Source organism: Macrobrachium rosenbergii, chromosome 11 (assembly GCF_040412425.1).
Source record: "Macrobrachium rosenbergii isolate ZJJX-2024 chromosome 11, ASM4041242v1, whole genome shotgun sequence".
Lineage (NCBI taxonomy): Eukaryota > Metazoa > Arthropoda > Malacostraca > Decapoda > Palaemonidae > Macrobrachium > Macrobrachium rosenbergii.
Window position 1 is genome coordinate 24,419,635 of NC_089751.1, and position 16,836 is coordinate 24,436,470.

The 16,836-nt window shown below is 38.4% G+C and overlaps 1 protein-coding gene across 1 annotated transcript in view; it reads left to right on the forward strand.

Annotated features, from left to right (window-relative positions):
- Window positions 1–16,836, forward strand: part of LOC136843246 (uncharacterized) — a 58,142-nt gene that overhangs the window by 26,942 nt on the left and 14,364 nt on the right. The gene's annotated exons all lie outside the window — the stretch shown is intronic.

Sequence of the window (16,836 nt, forward strand, 5' to 3'; positions counted from 1 at the left end):
CCCAATGAGGATATTTATAATTACCAAATGCATCTGGTGTAGAGAATATTTCATGCGAACCCTTTGATCACGTAGAAGTTTTAAATTTTTATCAGATGGACGTATTAATACCATTTAAAAGAGGTAGGAGGTTCCTACCTGCAAATGGTTATTGAATAGAAAATGCACGTTGTCCACGCTGTGTACATCATTCTTCCCCCCCCCCCCAAGTACACACACTCACACACACACACATACATATACTCATCATACATCAGAAGCTAAGACTCTAGTGGAATGCAAAATAAGTTAGGCTTATGCTGATAGTAGAATTTCTCTAAAATTGTAAGTAATGTTATGTATGCTCTCTTGGTTGATTATGTAGGTCAGTTCAATCATGGCTTGAACTACCAAAGACTATGGACAATGCCAACAACATAACTATGAAGCTAAGGCGATTTACATTGCGAATTTCAGGTCAACGTTAGTTTCTCAAGTTTCAGGTTTAGTCCCTCAGTGTTTAATCTTAATATTTTTGCCATAGCCACTATTATTTTGTATTAATAATTTTTCTTTTGTTTTAGTCGTAATTCATGTTTTCACTTTGTTGCATGATTTCAGTTCTCCATGTTTTCCATCCTCAAAATTACTTTCTGTGGTTTTCTCAAAACATTTCCTAATGATTTGAAAGGATGAACTTTTTACTCATATATGAAATCGAGTATTTTCACTTATAGCATCATGTTGTAAACATACAATGTATCTTGTAACATACATACAGATCACTCACACACACACACACACACACACACACACACATATATATATATATATATATATATATATATATATATATATATATATATATATATATATATATGTGTGTGTGTGTGTGTGTGTGTGTGTGTGTGTGTGTGTGTGTGTGTGTGTATTGTGTGTGCATGTATATATGCATAAATCCATAAATATGAAGCCACAAATGTCGTTTAACATTGAATTTATTATACCTTGGAGAATAATTTACACCCAAAGGGAATAATAACTGATAAGGGCTTCAAAGCAGGATATTAAATGACATTTGTGGCTTCTAATTTGTGGAAATAAAGTCACTCGCGTATAAGTGACACAAATTCATGTGTCTATTTATGTGTGTATATAATGTATATTGTGTGTATATATTGCAACGAGGGATACCCCTCCCAAGTCAATTCGCCCTCCAAGCTTTGCAAAAGAACGTACAGTAAAACTTAACTTTTATTCCATTAAGAGAATTTACCATAAACTTGACTTGTTTTATACTTTTCAAAAAGAAGTACAGTAACTTTTTATCACACTGCTGACTGACAAGGAGGTCGTGGAAAACATTGCCCCTTCTTAAATCTCTTATTATTGTTCCCTGGACACTGTTAATTCTTTCTCTCGATCCTGTGACTGCCTCGAAACCTCTCTTCCAGGTACAAAGCCACTTGGAGACAAAGTCCCCAGTGCAGGCACCAGATGCACCAGTGATGAGGATTAGCCCAAAGAGTAAGTTTGAAGGCCCCATAGCAACCAACCGCCATGCGGTCGTTGCCCTTCCATGTGGCTACCGGACAATCACGGGCTATGGAACCACACCAAAAACCCATGTGTGCGCCTATAGAAAATGTGGTGCTGAGGGCATGGGAAGATAACCCAGCAGAGATCATAAAAGGAGCTGCGTGACCTGAACCAAGCAGAGACGCCCTGGTTGCAGTTCCAGGAACATTGCCATTTTACTCCCACTCCGTCCAAGCCAAATCCCATTCACATGGCTGCTTTCTTAGCCCAGTATTCTTCCAGTGCTAAGTCCTGTAAATTCTTTCCCTCCATAATGGTAAAACGACAAGGGCGACCTCTCCGAAATAAGGTAAAGTGCTTGGATTTGAGGTTTTCAACTGTCACGAATTTTTTTATCTTTTAACTTATTTATTTTCGTTTTCCAAGTGTAATTCTCGATATAGACCTGACTCCATTATTGAAGTGCATAAATTTAAATTTGTAAGTGTTCACCAGTGTTTCAAATCAAGACATATTGGCTCCTTTTTCACACCACTCGATTTTCCTTTGATTGCGCTAATTTTCCGCCAAGTAACCGCATGCGTTCTCAGTTACAAATGGAGTTGCTTGCTGTGGAATCCCCCGTTCCAATTTTGCTTGTGTGCTGTGGTCCTAACCACTGCAACTTACTCTACAGTGCTCTTGAAGTGGATTTCCCCGGCATCTTCAGTTACCATTTTGTTATTGTAATTTAGTTCTCCGGCAGGACTCTGTTTACCTGTCTAAGTTATTCCCCATTCTTCTGATTTTGGTGTTAATGTAAATACAAGTGATTTTAAGTGAACTTAAGTGTATTTTCTGCAACATTCCCTGTTGAGTGAGGCCTTCAGCTCACCCCTGTTCTTGTGATGTTCTACCTGATCCCGCAATTTTAGTCAGATACTTAAAAATTTCTTGGTAGGTAAGTCATTCCCCCCAGTTAGAATGTAAATTATATATATATATATATATATATATATATTATATATATATATATATATATATATATATATATATATATATATATACATATATATACATACATATATACATGCATGCATACATACATACTACCTACCTATAAAGCAGGTGTACATTGTACTTGCTAATGGATTCTGGCCACTTTGATAACTTATACTAAATGAGAAAGGTAGTATTTCTCTAACATGGATAATATAAATTCCCTCTTTTCTAAATGGTAGAATGTGAGGTTTTTATATAAAAGTCGGCACAATAAAATGCTTAAAAAATACTTTTGAATTATTAGGAAGCCGCACATGAAAACTTTACAGTCTCAAGATTTTTTTTAGTTGGAATTGACCAGCCTAACAGAGTAAGGCCAGTGTTGGCCATTTCCTTCGGTCCTATGAAAGTTTTTCCCCGGGAAATTGAGTGGAAAATCATCCTACAGTTTGCCCAAGAAACAAGAACCCGTATGTTTATTAAAGCACTAAAATGGATTCCCTCTTATTAAAAGGAGAGGGAGAAATATATTCTCGATGAGGAGAGTTGCCATTTACCACCAAGGTAGAAGCAAAGCGCGAGGATGATACCAGAATTTCCCCTGGAGGTTCACCGAAACATATGACCAGACGCCTCCTCATTCATTGCCCAATATGGAGTGAGTGTCCGTGTGGGTCTGGGAACTGAACTCTGTCCGACAAGTCTGTGGTGGTGGGTCTTCCTTTACTTTGGGTATGGCATGACACAGCTGCAATTACATGGGCGAAATCTGACATGACCATTGGCATCCTTACAATGATAGTGATGACGTTTTTTTCGTATCGTAATTCGTACTGATCTTAAAAAGTTTGTTATGAAAGAAGGCAAGTTACATGATGGCTTACATAATCAAGAATTTCTCTAGCATTTTGAGGCTGTTCCGATTGTTTATCCTTTTCAATGTGATGATTTGTATCAACTTCTTGATTCCCGTTAAAATACAGTTTAAAAGTCTAAACACAGATTGGAATATTTTTTCAGCACACCTCAGTCGTAATAACATAAGGTACTAGCGCGCTCCCACACACACACACACACACACACACACACACACACACACACACACACACATATATATATATATATATATATATATATATATATATATATATATATATATATATATATATGTGTGTGTGTGTGTGTGTATGTATGTATGTATAAATGCAAATGCACCACAGGGAAAATGAAACGGTATAAATCTGACCAACTTCTCTTCAAGAGAACTTATACATATTAATGAAAGTTTACATTTTATAAGCCAAGGTAACCTTACAAACGAATATACACAGTTGGAAAAATTATTCACACCTGTTAGGAAAGCGATTGAACACCTGTCCAGTTGATGGCATTATCGCTCTTACTAAGACAAACGGAAACTGAACTGTCCACCTGTGCATATCTCATATATTTTTTTATGTAATTTTTTTTTTATTAATCTTAAATGGCTTACATGGGGTTTGATATTTACATATAGACATACAAACATATATATATATATATATATATATATATATATATATATATATATATATATATATATATATATATATGTATATATATGTATGTGTGTGTATGTGTGTATATAATTATATATTCAATGCTGTTGGGAGATTTCTTAATAAGCGCGTAGTTTCTTTATACTGTTGATCCTAAATGCTGTTCTTATGGAGATGGAGAATATCTTTCAAATTATTATTACAAGTATGAGAAACAGGTGTTATGTGTTATATGTTTCATTGTTGTTATTATAAATAAAAAAATTTTTGCCTGAGTGCGTTGTCTGATTCAAAATCAGGATATTTTAATTTCTTGCCTCTGTTCCTAATTGCTATTGCTCTTTGCAAATGGAACAGTTGACCTCTGTTTCAGGTGTGAATCATTTTTCCAACCGTCGGTGCTTTGTGTTCGTTTGCACGCGTTCTTCTTCTCGCCTGTCCAGCAGCGGCACTTTTAACCATACTCGGTTTCGTCGTTGCTATATCTTTTTTCAGATGGCTCTTTCAGGCATTGTATATTGAATGTACTTAGGTACAGGTGTACGCAAGTTTGTAAATGTAAATTTATTTTCAACATAAGACGTCTACACGGAAAGGGATGGCTCCAAAGAAAATATAAAACATCGGTCACTTCCACACTTATGACTGCTGAGTTATGAATGAACAGCCGGTATAGAAAACTTACATACCATTAGGCGCTTTATATAACTACTCAGAAGGCTAATCAATAGTGCATCAAACTTCCCTAAACACACTGCACCTTAATCGCCATTCACCTCCATCCGCTATTTACTCTGTCTCTAGGTCTTCCTCTCCTCTTCCCTCCTAGCAGTTCTCTTCTGAACTATAAACTTTTCACAAAGTTACCGTCCTCCATCCTTTCCACATGATCAGACCATATATATTTATATATATATATATATATATATATATATATATATATATATATATATATATATATATATATTATATATACACATATATATGTGTGTGTATACGTATGTATAAATGCATATATATACACATATGAATATATATATACACATATGTGTGTGTGTGTGTGTGTTTGTTCGTGTTCGGTATGTAATGGAAGAGCGAGAGAGTACGCTAAAGAGCTTTATTTTCATAATGAAAATTTTCTGGTGCAAGTGATAACATAGCGGATGTGAAGCCACACCTCTCAAGATCTTGGCTTGTCGCTGAGTGTAAAACCTATCTTTCATTTTCACATTCCTCATTGCAAAAGCAAAAGCGATAATAATGATAGTTTGAAAAGCCTCGGCAACAAATCGACTCCTTTGAGAAAAAAACAAAAACAAAAAAAGTATTTCTTAGCAGTAGAAAAGAAATTCCCATACAGAAACGACAATGAACTTTTGAAGCGACTTGAAGAAAACGGCGAAAACATCGACTGAGACAGAATGTAGATAGATGTCATGCTCTGAAAACATGACGCTAAACGTTTTCGGTGAGGGAAAATGAAATGCCAGGCATTCCAAAAGGCTTTCGCCGAAATACCGGAACTGAAAAGATATTGCATCGAAATGCTTAGCATATGAGAATGGACTTTTTCAAACTCTGGTGCTAAGTGCTTGAAGGTATGCCAAGTGCTTGAAAGTATGTTGACTATAATGTCAACAGCTTGAATACATTTATTCAGAATGGGAAGAACAGCCTCAGTGTTAAACTGTCATCTTGTTCTTGTTTTAAGTATTCAAGTGCAGTGATGTTTTTTTTTTTTTTTTTGTAGAGTAATAGCAAAAAAAAAAAAAATAGAGCAATAGCCACTTCTTGTATCTCCACAAAAAAACACTCATCAGCAGGTCGTCGAATCCCACAACTCCCTTTCCAACACATCGTCTCTCACCTCCACAGTGGGTGCGTACTTTCGTTTTTGAATGCTAAAGTTCATCCTTTCCTGCACCTCTTACGAATTACACACCATTCTCTGCCACCTATCGTCTCGTATTCTCAAAAGCTTCTTGAGCCAACTTTTCACCCATGCTACGTTTTGGCTACATCTTCTAATCGTGTCTGCATTTTCGTCCCTTCAACCCCTTTGACGCCTAATTCATAATGCAAACAATATAATATTTCCGCAGTTCCTCTTTTTCTTCTTCTTTTAACGTGCTCTTTATCTTCCTTTATTTCTTTGGCATGCAACATCCACCCTTCTCTCCTAATTTCAACCAACAATGAAAGCGAAGCCTTTGAAGACATGTTATCACTGTCATCGACGATTTCAGATGATTTTGTTTAGACATTTTTAAGAAGCATATATATAAAGTCGAATATATTTTAGTTCAGTATATCTTTCCCCTGAAATAGATATTTTTAACCACTTCAAAGAGAACTGGGATTTTTGGTGAATAGCAGAAGAATCCTCAGCGTGCAACAAGACTTCAGGTGTAAAAGATAAAAGTAATCATGATGTCATCCTACTGACCAGCCCAGTCATCTGGTACATAAGCAAACGTGACCAGCAGGTTCTTCTCCTTTCATTATATTTGTTTTTATTCCGTAATTATTACCCAGAAGTGAGCGAACATTCATACTGAACAGACCTGATGACCATTAATTTTTATAGCAGGCTTCCAAGAGAGTAGAGTCATATGTGAAGAGAAGAGAGGGAAGGGGTCTACGACCTTTCACAGAAAATCCTTAACTTTTAATGACATAACACGGATAGCTGAAGCGGTGAAATGGGAATGTTTTCCTTCAGCACACCCTGCATTCCAATCGTTTGTATGTAATAATACATACAGTAGTCGAACCGTCGTATTAATGCATGACGTCACACACGAAACCCACTGGCAGCGGTTCTTGGCTTTGCGAGGTCTATGATCACTATAAAGGTCTGGGGTTAAACTTGAAGTTAGGCAAAGTTGTGAGAAAACTTGACTATGTCGGTAACTTTATTTTTTCCCCCACTAAATTGCACATAATAAATAAGATATAGCATTGTAAGCCTTTAGTTAATAAGAAAAAATAACATTCTAATAAAGAACCATCTCATCGGTCGGAAAGCCTGAACCAATGAACGAGTAGCGCAAATAAACACCGTAGTGAGTTGGGGAGGGTAGTGTTCAGCATATTTGCAGCAAAAAAAGTTAGTATAAGGAGGTTATCCATTTTCTGTCATTGATATGTGGTGCTGATTGGATTAAAGTATTATATTCTACTGAAATTTCGAGTGTTTTCGTTTGTTAAAACGATCATTCAAGTTTTAAAAGGGGTAGGGGTGGGCGTGACACCAACTGTTGATGTGAGTTGCCAACAATTATATTTATTCTTAAATTCCCTCGAAGACCTGTTGAAATTCCCTGTTAATCACTCACTAGAACCCGGTTCGTTTCCTCTGTGTTTATTGCGTTGATCTGTTGGGTATCGTTTTGAATAAAGGGTTTTTGATTAATTAAATTTTGATTTATCCGCGTTAGTCACCTGTGGCAGCATCCTGAGAATGTGAGATGGGCTCAGGTTGCCGTAGAGGGGTCGTGGGCGAGACTTTGACCGATTTTATTATTAGAAAAAGTGCCCCCAGTGACATTATACAGCGTTACATCAGTTTCATTGTTTCCGTCCGAAGTTGACTTTATCTTGGGGGTTAACACGGGTGTTTTCAGGGTCCTGTTATTGAAGGAACGAGGTAATAAGCAGCTTGGTAATTGACCCCGTTTAATTGACTGGTTTTTAACAGGTGTTCCTGGCTGGTTTCGCATTGCTTACGTTGCTAGTGTAAGTACTGAATATTTTAACTGTTACGAAGTTTTATTCGGACATCTGATAATCCTCACTTGCTACAAGTCTATGGTTAGCATGTTTGTTCAGTGGTGGAGTTTGTTGAAGTGGAACTTTTAACCGAGTAGGAAGTAGGCCTAAGCGGAAATTATTCCCAAGGTGGGCTGTGTGGTTTAACAACAGTTTTTTGTGTTACTGCTTAAATCGGTAATTAATTTTATGGAATTGTGATCAGGAAACACTGTAGCAGTGTAAGGAAGACAGACCGTGACAAGATGCAATACAGCTACGGTGAAATTGTCAAATCAGTAATTCACAGGAGAAACTGTACATGATTATCTTCTCGGTGCATATTATCCCGTTGTATAGGCCTATCAGAATATTTTGTTCATTTAGGAACAGACGCTATATACATACGGTAGTTATTTTTATTTTTCCTTGAGATTGCAGTACTTAGCATGCTTAGTGAGAGATGGGCAATGATGCGGGAACTCCAACGCGATTTCGGCGGAGGTTGAGAACGTTATTGCTACCACGGGTAGACGCATCCAGTCAGGCGTTCATTTTTTAATCTGTGAAAAATATGACTGAATTCAACGGGTTCATAACTCGCTTATTGTTGTTTGAGTAAATATCGTTAGGTATTCGTTTTCCTTTTGGACTGTCTGCTTTCCAAGAGTTGTAGCTTGCCTTGGAAGCTCGTTTAAACTTGCCTGCCTTTCATTGTGGCAGTACGTTAGGCCTATTGAAAAAGCGAGACATTGCCGCAGGCATGTAAATACAAAATTAATGTGATATCTAGCTTACGTATCACAATTTTATGAACGTTAAATGGAGTTTAGTGGGATGAGGCCAATGATTTCGTATTTTCATCTCTCGTATCTTTTTGTAGATTGTAGTTTTATCAACTTTGTTCATTTACTCTCATAGTTGTTAGGTCCTCGTTTTTACTTAATGAAATTTGGGGGGAGTAAGCGTCCCCGACCTTCCGGAACCCAAACACCGCCCGTCCTTCCGATGAATAAGTGGTCCATTTACTGCTTCAGTTGCTTTTGTAGTTTTCCCTTGTTATGCTTGTGTAGTTGTTCACATATTTTAGTTGAATTTTTAGTTTTTCCTAAGCGGTAACCTTGACCATATGGCTACTCGTATTTAGTAACTTTCGACTCATGTTTGTAGGTTTTTATATTTCATTGTAAATATCGTATTCGTAGAGTATTGCTAATATTATCCTAAGCTTAATTCATGACGCAGCTATTCTTGCTCGCTACACTAGGTTGGTGCTACTGCAGTGTTATTTTCGAGTATCGGGTTTAATGTTACTCAGTCTGCTAGTTTTTTCTACATCCAAAATGTGGAATATCGCGCCCAGTGCAGTTGTGGGATCATCTCTGCTCCCCAAGTCTGTAAGCGAAGAGAAAATTCAGTCCGGAATTCAGGTGTATCGGTGTTATTTTGCATTTCGTCATATTTATATATTTGTTTTTCAACTTTTCCTGCAACATTTCTCTTTGTAAGCTGGTTTCCTTTGGAGCATTCTGGGAATGAAATTTTCTAACATATATATATATATATATATATATATATATATATATATATATATATATATATATATATATATATATATATATAGGCATATATATATATATATTATATATATATATATATATATATATATAGTTTATATATATATATATATATATATATTTATATATTATATATATATATATATATATATAGGTTTCCCTTATATATATATATTATATATATTATATATATATATAGTATATATATATATATATATATATATATATATATATATATATATATATATATATATATATATATATATATATATATATATATATATATATATATATATATATATATATATATATTTATTATACGCGCTATAAGAGAATGGTAGTCCAGTTTTGTTGATGGCCTTTCTCATAGATTTTCAATGCTTGGTTAACAGAATACAAATATCGAGACTGATGAAATTCAAAATAGATCTAAGAAAACACAAGTAAGGGGCCGTTCAGAAATGACATAACACTTTATGGTAATTTTCTACCCCCTTGCCACGCCTCATAACACATGTCCAGACCCCCACCCCTTATAAAATTTTGTAACATCAGCTTGTACCCCCTGATTTAGAGCGTTTCCCTTTTTTAGTGCAATAATATATCAAAGTCTAGCCTAATACCTGGAAATTATTACCGTTATGGTTTTCGTAATACTTTTATGTTATGGTATTAAAGAATCGGATACATTTGAAATGAAAATGTTCTCTTATGCCATGTTTGAAAAGTGAGGTTGTGATATTCTCGAAAAGTGAGTTTGTGATATTATTCTGTGTCATGTAATACATATAGTAGAAAATGTTCAAATACCAACAAGGGTTTAGTTTGTGATATATTTTTTAAACATATAATTATCATAAAAAAATTAAATACCATATTCTCAATATTAATAAAATAAAATAAAAATCTATTGTAGAATCTTTACTATCTCTCTTTTGTCCTTCTACATTTATGTCTTATCAAAAGAAACACAGGAAAAATTCTGAAAATGTTATGTAACTTTTGACTGCACCCACCCTCCTCCCCACTGTCTCACTCAGGCCTACACTTCACCCATCATCCTCCCCCCTAAGGCTTTACGTAATTTTTGAATGGCCCCCAATGACTACAGATGCTGTATGCACGAATTGATGAAATAATATTAGACTAAGATTTTAGGTTTAGTCTTTCAAGTATTAAAGAACAATTATATCCAGTACAGTTTGAGTTGGAATTTAGTGACAGATTAAAAAAAGGCAAGTCATACATAGGTAGGCTGGGTTAGGTTAGGTATGAAAATCAGATTTAGAGTAGATTGAAAATTCATACAGAATTAAGATACTAAGTCTAGTACGATCTGTAGGCTGATTGCATTTATAGACATGATTCATGGGGTGACAATGAAACCAAAAGATTGTGTCGATACAAAGATAAAGCATTAAAAAATGACACATTTTAAAAGCAATTTGTATTTTTCTTAACGATACAAACTTGGTGTCTTTAGGAATTACCTTCAGTGAAGCTGGAACCCACTGTTAAACTTTTAACAAGGTGGTAAGGTAGTTAACTACTTAAAGACCAGGTGGGAGTCCCGGCTGGTAGAGAGTCTCTCTACTTTCGGCCCAGGTAAATGTCAGCTTGAGGGGTGGCATGAGGCGGACATTTAACTACAAGACCTCAGGTTTGTATATTTAGGAAAAATACAAATTATTTTTAAAATTTGTCGTTTGTTCCTACACAATATACAAACCTTTCAGTCTTTATATAGGAAGAATTAGCCTAATTATTGGAAGGAGGAAGCAGGGTAAGTCTGAACTGGCTGGTAGTTTGCTGCACTCAGATCTTCCTGGTCGAGGGATCGAGGAAGAGGACCGTGCCTCTGACAGAATGAACAAAGTATAGGAACTGACTGAATGTTCATTTGTTAGACTTCAGGGTGCCTCCTCGAATAGAGATGTTGAAGCAGCATCATTCAAGAAGAAAGGTTAAGTCGAATGGGTTCACATTGTCTGCCCCTCTCTCCCCTTGCTAGAGAGAGGGCAGGATTTGCTTATATATACCTAAGAGATTATAGAAAGGATACATGGTTATATAACTCATCTGCATCGACGCCCATTCCAGCTTGTGATGGCTCAATAACCTACCCTCTGCCCGCAGGGGAGGGTAATGTTGAAGGAATGAGGGAGAGAGGACCAGTCACTCAATAGACACTCTCATTCACAACCATACACTTAGGCAAGGTGCTACCTGTTGAGCAGCCACCACAGAACCCAAGGAAAACGTGTCCAGGGACTTGTGAACAATATCCCGAAGGTAGAAGGGAGTGAAAGTGGTCTGACGCAACCACACCCCCGCCTTCAGAACCTGAGGAACCGACAAATTCTTCATGAATGCGAGGCACAGACCAATGCCCCTGACTTCATGAGCTCTCGCGTGGAACTTACTGGAGTCGTCCTCGCCTGACGTGGAGTACACCCGTTTGAGAGTGTCACGAAGCCAGAAAGATATAGTGTTCCTGGACACTTCGTTCTTGGTCGAGCTGGTGCTTATGAAGAGTCATCGACACTCAGGCCAGAGATTTCTAGTCTTCTTCAAATAGTGCCGCAGCACTCTAACAGGACACAGTGACATCTCATCTGGATCATTATCAACAAATTCCTCTAGGGAGAGGATCATAAAGGACTCGAATCTGGTGTCAGGGATCGAAGGATTCTGAGTCTTGACTACAAAATCCAGGATGAAATCGAGTGTAACGGATCCCCATCCGCTCGAGTGTTTAACATTGTAGGAAAGTCTGTGTAGTTCACCCACTCTCTTCGCTGATGCCAGGGCTAGCAGGAAAACAGTCTTGAGGGTCAGATCCCTGTCCGACAACTCTTGTAAGTGCTTGCACAGTGCACAAGTCAGACTCCTAAGTACAAGAGTCACATCCCACGCAGGGGGCCTGAGTTCCCTGGGAGGGCAAGACCTTTTGAAGCTCTTTATCAGCAAAGATATCTCCAGAGAGGAGGAGATATCCATGCCCTTCAGGTGAAGGACTAGACCCTCCTCCTCCTCCTCCCCCTCCTCTGACAAAATGGGAGACAAAGACATGTCCTCAGTTTCAGGAGCCACTGAAGTTTTCTTTAAAAAACCCATAAGCTCTGTTAACTGGCGCTGGATTGGAGCTAAAGAAGGATCTTCTTGGGCCATCCGCTCTCATTGGCCCAAGAAGATCCTTCTTTAGCTCCAATTCAGCGCCAGTTAACAGAGCTTATGGGTTTTTTAAAGAAAACTTCAGTGGCTCCTGAAACCGAGGACATGTCTTTGTCTCCCATTTTGTCAGAGGAGGAGGAGGAGGAGGAGGAGGAGGAAGTTGTGCAGGAATCCACTTCTACTTCAGCATACTCTGCATTACTGAAATTTTTCTTGGATAGTTTCCCGGACTTCTTCGTGCTTTCCTCAAAGAAAGTTTTTCGAGAATTGGACGAGTGGCTGGCCATGAAGAGGGACCAAGGTAAAGCCCTCCTTCCAAACTTCTCTACATCACGGGGGAAGCTCCCTCCTTGGGAGTCTCTGCTGCCTCCCAGGGGGTTTTCTCCAGTTTGGCTGACTCCACTCGTCGTTCTGCGTTTTCCACAGCCAAGATTTCCTTCTTGTCGCCCAAACTGGACCATCTTGCCAAGAATCTGTTCAAGGTACAGTATGAGAAATTTTTTGCTTCCATGATTGACTCTGCATCAATATTTACTGCCGAATTAACAGCGCTAGACTTTGCCCTAGATTTAGTTTTTCAAAGTAGTGACACTAATTTTGTCATATACTCGGATTCTAAAAGCACTTTAGAAGGTATTAAAAAATTTAATAGCTTCCATCCATTAATTCAAAAAGTTCAGGAGTGGCTTTGTCGTATCTATTGTCAGCGTAAATCAGTCTCTTGCTGTTGGGTCCCTTCTGACGTGGGGATTCGCGGAAACGAGATGGCAGACAGAAGCATAAGCTGCTAGTATTTTATCAGAAACCTCCTTAAGAAAAGTGCCTCATACAGACCTAAAAGGTCCTGTTAGATCTTATGTTTTAAGTAAATGGCAAGAAAGGTGGACTTCTCTTCTTGCCAATAATAAAAAATATAGTATTAGTGATAATATATTGATGTGGTCTTCATCATTCTGGCTTGACAGATGAACAGAGGTTATTTTAATCAGATTAAGGATTGGGCACACTCGTTTAACCCATCAGTGTATTTTAGACGGAAGCAGCCTCCAGAGTGTGCTTACTGTGACGAGACACTAACAGTGGAGAACATTCTGGTGGTCTGCCCCAGATATTTTAACCAAAGAGAAAGATATTTCCAGGGTAAAGCCCTCTCTGATATTTTGGGAGATGAAGCAGATATTTCTGCTATCATCTCTTTTAAAGTGTATAAAAATTTTTAACGATATAATTTTTTTCCCAATATATATATTACATCATACAGAATTTTAATGACATTAAATTTTCTATTATGTATATATCACATTATTCATTAAACTTCATATCTTTATTTATTGGTCACATCACTTTATTTTATTTATTAATCATTTCATTCACTAATTCATAAATTCAATTACCTTAACATAATTTATTTTCTCTTCATTATGGCTCTGAATGGCCTTCTTGGCCCCAGTGCCTGGGCTTTTGCCCTAAATGTCAGAAATCCATCGATCCTCTTGCATGGGCAACAGATGCCATGCTGTTGGATTGGACAGGCCTGGATGTCCACACCTTCCCACCTTTTGGATTGATCAGGGAGGTGATGAACAAGTTCTTCTCTCACCAGAACATCTCAGTGACCCTGATCGCTCCATTCTGGGAGCCTCGTCAAAGCAAAAAGGCTTTTCAAAGCAAGCTACAGAAGCTTTTGCTAGGTGCAAAAGATCTGCTAGCAGGCTCAACCAGTCCAAGTGGTCAGTTTTCAGAGGATTGTACCAACAAAATAACATCTCATTGTCTGAAACCTCTATAAGCCAATTAGTTGACTTTTTACCTTTCCTGAGGACCAATAGGAAGTTGTCTCCCTCTACCATCAAGGGGTATAGGTTATTGTTTTAAGACCTCAGCAACCTTATCAGTTCCTTCGAAACCTCCAAATTAGAAAAACCTAGATTTCTCTCCTGGAATTTGGACGTTCTGAAGTGGCTTACGAACTAACTTTTGAACACCTCAGCTTGACCTCTTTTAAAATTCTCACGAGGGAGACACTCTTGCTTGTGGCATCAGCAATCACCAAACGTGTTAGCAAGTGGCAAGCCTTCAACATGAGTGTAAGCTTTGCAAATGGAAATGGAGTATACTCCCTCTCTCTCTTGGTTTCCTTGCCAAGAATGAGGACGTTTCCAAGCCATAGCCTTGCTCGTTCATTATTAAGAGCGTAACGGACATCCTCGGGCCAGAGGAGGAAGAGAGACTTCTTTGTCCTGTGGGAGCCTTGAGGTACTACTGTATCTTTAGAAGACAGAAAAGATCAGAGGACCCTCCAATAGGATTCAGTGCTCAGTGCCCTTCACGCCCTCTGTCAAAGAATGCGCTTGCTTTCTTCCTTAGAAGTTCGATTACAGAAGTGCACTCAGCCTGGAGCGCCCCTCTTTTTCAACTCACTTGGCGCCTGCTTTGTCAATCTTCTGCACCCAACTGATTGGCTCCAACTCCTGACTGTGGAGCGTTCAGCACCAACAGTGGGGCGCCTGGCGCAAACTTCCAGTATCCATGGTTGGAAAAGGATGCATAGGGGGCTCTCTGTTCCTATACTGTCTCTTCGCCTTGTTGTAAGGTCATTGAGTTTAAAGGAAGCCTGGGGGTACAGTGGACCTAGAGTACCTGCCAGTGTTCAATGGTTGGAGTGGTGGTTCTTGATTTTGGTTGTAGGTGACAGTGTTGTGTTTATTCTGATCTATACTCAGGGCAAGGGCACTGTTTTTTGTCTTTGTCAGCCATCGGTGAACTTCCACGGCTGCAAAGTACCCACTGAAGTATGGGTGACTCTTGGCCAATACTGCCACTCCCTCTATAGGTTAAGATGAACATTGACTAGAGGCTGTACCCACCTGAAGCAGCTCTCTTACCAGATAAGGTACAACAAGCATTGACCCAGTGCTAGCAACCTTTGTAGTTCAAAGTCATTATCTTTATTAATGTTTTGGATTAGAACATGTCCATGATTCCCACCTCTTCACAATGGGGAATCACCTGTGTAATTGCTTGGTAAGTTACTTATATAAAAATGACATTTTTGTAATAAAGTTTTATATATACTTACCAAGAGTTACATAATCGGATCTGCCCTCCTCCCCTCAGTAGACATTTAGGCATCAAATGAATTGAAGCTCTATGCTGAGTTGTACCTATCAGCCCCGAAAGTGGGTGGGACCCTATCATCTACACTAGCAATGGCAACACCACCGCGAAAATTTGAATTTCATTAGACTGCCGTGTAGAATGCTAGTAGCTATGTAATTGCTTGGTAAGTATATATAAAACTATTTTATCATAAAATGTCATTTTTGCAATAAAGGTCTACCACCCAACCCCTTTCCAAGTCGTCTGGCTTAAGGACATGAGTCTCTGTCTCAGTTGAGGTCTTCGTGACCTTGAAGTGTTTTGTCCACCCCACAAACTCAGACCTCTGGATTTGGATGTGACACTCCATCTCTGTGGTCTCACTCAGGCACCATATGAACACCTGAGCGAGGTTTTAAACAGATATGACAAACAAGACTAACATTTTGCCAGCCTTACCATCAGTAAAGGGAGTAGGCAAACTTCATAGTCCCTCCCACTTAATGCACACTTAGAGACACAAAGATCCTTTTCATTCTTATTGTTCCTGACTTCATGTTAAGAACTGAGAACTGACAAGAGATTATAAACTTTTTATCTCCACCCTCTAAGGCATTGAAGGTGGTGGTTGCTACAAGGTGCTAATGTGTCCAGCAAGACTTACGTAGTATACAGTACTACCCACACAAGACTTAACATCTTGAGCCTAAATATCAACAACTGTCTGTTAGTATCAGCATTCATAAAAAGGCAGTATCCAAGATCCGTCTCTTGTTCTGGCTTTTGTAGGTCATCTAGCTTGCTTACAAAGTGTCTGGTGAGGATGACAGCCCCATACCCCTGGCAAGGGATCACAAAACCAGGGCATTGCTCCCTAGCACAGGTGCTGGGTGCAGGTGTCTGGCAGAGCCAGAACACTTTTACATTTTTGTGCCAGAGGATTGTCTCCCACAGGTCCTTAGATACTTTCTCATTAGGACCTGTGGAAGCTCTGCTAGGACAGAGCATTATCATGCCTAAGGTTTTTGGTGGTGAAAGATAAGTTGAATGAAAGGTGACTGGTGCCTTTCAGTGCCTGTATCCATGCTTGCTGGGATGAAAGGTGACTGGTGCCTTTCAGTGCCTGTATCCATGCTTGCTGGGATAGGTGCAAGTACAGTAAGTCACAAACTAGAGCTCTGTATCTCTGACTTGTAGTT